Genomic DNA, 4,030 nt, shown 5'->3' with positions numbered 1-4,030 from the left:
CATAGTGCAATGATTCCGGCTTCCAAAATATTCCAATTACCTAAACCATTTCATTTAAAGTTTTTCCTATTTAAATTTCATAATGTTTTTGATGGATTAATTGGACTCGATAATCTAAAATTACTCCAAGCAAGTTTAGATTTTCGTCAAGGACTTTTAGTAACACCCTACACTAAAATAAAACTATCTTTTCACCAAACCAAACCAGAAATAAACTGCAATACAATTGGCCCAAGATGTGAACAAATTATAAAGGTAAAAACTTCTGTGCCCAACGGTGAAGTAATAATTCCGTATCAAAAAATACACAACTGTGAAATTCCAGAGTGCCTAACCATAGCAAAGCAAGGATTTGCCATAACGACCATTCTAAACAACACCTGTGAACCAATCACGTTGGACTTTTCAGAGCCGTTAAAAGCAGAAAAATTTCAGAAAAAGCAATTGACGCAAATTAATTTAAACAACTTCGACGACAGTCCAAAAGTTCCAAAATTTGACTCATCTCTGATTAGAACTAATCATTTAAACCTAGAAGAAAAAAATGCCATAACTAAATTGTGTCAAAAATAGTCTTATATTTTCTATAAAAAAAAAACACCCCTCACATTCACAAGTAAAATCAAACATCATATCAAAACAACAAATGAAATTCCAATCTATAATAAAACTTATCGATACCCGTATATACACAAGAGCGAGGTAAAAGCTCAAATCAACAAAATGCTTAATCAAAACATTATCCGACAAAGTGATTCACTTTGGTCTTCTCCAATTTCAGTCGTCCCTAAAAAATTGGACGCTTCTGGTAAACAGAAATGGAGAGTTGTAATTGACTTTCGCGAACTCAATTCAATAACAACAGATCAAAAATACCCTCTTTCGAACATTTCCGACCTGTTAGACAAACTAGGCAAATGCCAATATTTCTCAACCTTGAATCTATCCAGTGGGTTCCATCAAATCGAAATGAACGAATCGGACATCCCAAAAACAGCATTTAGTACTGAAAATGGCCATCACGAATTTCTTCGAATACCATTTGGCCTCAAAAATGCCCCTGCTACATTCCAGCGTTGAAAAGTGTGCTGTTTATCTTGATGATATTATCGTATTTTCCAGTTCTCTTCAAGAACACATCGAAAAACTTACAGATGTTTTCAACCGACTCAGAGACGCTAACTTTAAAGTTCAGCTCGACAAGTCAGAATTGAAAAGAAAGAAGTGGCGTACTTAGGTCACATCGTTACCCCAGAAGGATTACCAAACCCTTAACCAAATGTTTGAAAAAAGGTGCCAAAATAATCCACAATGAAGAATTTCTATCGTGTTTCGAAAGATGTAAAAATCTACTTATTAACGAACCAATTGTGCAATACCCCGACTTCAATAAACCCTTCAATCTCACTTGTGATGCAAGCAACGTCGCCCTTGGATGCATTCTAAGTCAAGGACCTATTGGTCATGACCTCCCTATTGCATATGCTTCTAGAACCCTTAACGATTCCGAGCAAAAATATTCAACGATTGAAAAGGAATGTCTTTGTCTTATCTGGGCAACCAAACATTTTAGACCCTATATATTTGGCCGAAAATTTAATATTATAACCGATCACAAACCCTTGCAATGGTTGTTCCAAGTTCAAAGCTAGTGCGATGGCGAATCAAATTAGAAGAATTTGATTATCAAATAATCTATAAAAAAGGCAAACTTGACACAAATGCTGACGCCTTGTCTCGCATTGAGCTACATACGAAAGAAACAGATTTTAACATTGGCGAGTATGTGAATGAAGTTGCTGAATCAATGCTTTCCGGTCAACCTAATTCAAAAATGAATCAGCCAAGCATTTTTCGAAACAGTCACCCACACCCAGAAAGTGCAAACCTTGATCTACTTTCTACACTGGCACAAGCTGACTATGAAAATACGATACCAAATTATAACGACATCACCGTACACTCCAATGACGAACAAGATCCTATTGTTGGTATTCCAATTGCAGAAATTGCAGTTAACTACGGTGCAAACCAAATTATTATTCAAGATGTATTACACTCACCTACAAAACCTAAGCAATCAATATTATTTCGCAAAAAACGTAGAATTACAGTTCAAATTTCAAAAAGTAATTTTGAAAATGATATAATCACATTTGTAAAAGAATATATCATCCCTGATTAGCAATATTATTTATATTTTGAAAATTCGGACACTTACGAACCATTCTGTGAAGTAGTACGAAAAAACTCTAAATGGCCGTCAATAAAATTAAAACAATGTTTATATAAACTGATCGATGTAACCGAAAAAGACGATATCCAAGAAATCATAAAAAATTATCATGAATTGAAAACTAACCACAGAGGAGTAGAAGAGACTATGCAAAAGATTAAAACAAAATATTATTGTCCAGATTTAAGAAGTTCAATTCAATCCTATATAAACGAATGTGAAATATGTCAAATTGCCAAATACGATCGACACCCTGTTAAAATAGAAATGAATATCACCCCAAGAGCGACTAGGCCATTTGAAATCATTCATTTGGATACATACACTCTTGAACAAACTAAATTCTTAACAATTATTGATAGTTTCTCCAAATATGCCCAAGCGTACCCATTAAAATCTTTAGTAGCCACAGAAATTGTCGATAACCTTCTATTCTACTTTTCCCATCACAACATTCCGCAACAAATTATTGTCGACAACGGCACTGAATTTAAGAACACAGTGATGACAGAACTTTTACAACTTCATAAAGTTTCCATTCATTTTTGCTCTCCAAATCACCCACAATCAAATGGAGCAATCGAAAGACTACATTCCACCCTGTCAGAACACGTACGATTATTAAATAATCAAAAGTTCGATAAAGTACCTATTAGCAAGAAAATGATCTATGCTATCTTGGCCTATAATAATTCAATCCACTCTACCACAAAGATGAAACCTATCGACGTAATTAATGGACATATCACAGGAAACAACCCCTTTGATATAAACTTAGATCAACTCCTAATTAACGACTGTATTACAGATCATAAAAGTAAAACTAAAATTCTATATGCTACCCTTAACGAGATATTAATAAAGCAAAAAGAAAACATAACTGGTAAATTAAACACAAATCGAGAACCACCTGACATCTTCCACCTTGACCAAAATGTATATGTGAAACAACATACGAAACCTACGAAACTATTATCAGTAAACGCTAAACGAAAAACAGGCAAAACCGAAGCTCAAGAAAAAATTAATCTTAGCAATATTAAACGCTCTTTAAGAAATCGGTATAGCTATAATTAAATCTTTATCTTTTCAGACTCTTTCGAATTGCATTAGGATCAGAAGATAAAATAACTATAAAGGCAATAAATGACAACGCAGGACTAATACCCTTTAAATTAGGAACAGCCAGAATTCAGGAATATACACATACATTAATACATCACTATGACTTAAATCCTTTAATCTTAGAAATGAATGCGGTCTACACTAAATCCAAAAGTATCAAGAAAGAAATAAGTCTGCATCAAGAACAATCCCCCGACGTATCTAATTATTTACGTATACTAAGTATTCTACAAGATCGTGTCGAAACAAAAATTAAAGAAATACTTCCACATCAACAAAGAACTAAACGAGGATTAATTAATGGAATTGGCTCAGTGTTTAAAGCAGTAACAGGAAATTTAGACGCTACTGATGGAGAACGTTATGAGAAATTAATTGCCGAACTTCAACGAAACCAAAACAAATTAGGGACAACTATTTTGAAAGAAAACTCTATCTCAGAGAATATTATTAAAACTTTCAATAATACTGTTCAACAAATTAGTTACAATAAAAAATTGTTGGAAACAAAAATTAACCAAATAACAAAAGTGGTACAGAAAATAAGTTCCAATGAAAATTCAGCTATTTTTAAGGATGTCATGTACCTCTCAGTAAATATTTGCTGAAAAATAAATTGCACTTTGCATATCGAAGTGAAGAATGCTAATCAGTCACTCCTCAATACTT

Source organism: Dendroctonus ponderosae, unplaced genomic scaffold, assembly GCF_020466585.1.
Source record: "Dendroctonus ponderosae isolate FM_Combo_2020 unplaced genomic scaffold, Dpon_F_20191213v2 Dpon_F_20191213_3, whole genome shotgun sequence".
In the NCBI taxonomy this organism is placed as follows: Eukaryota; Metazoa; Arthropoda; class Insecta; order Coleoptera; family Curculionidae; genus Dendroctonus; species Dendroctonus ponderosae.
This window is presented reverse-complemented; position numbering follows the sequence as displayed.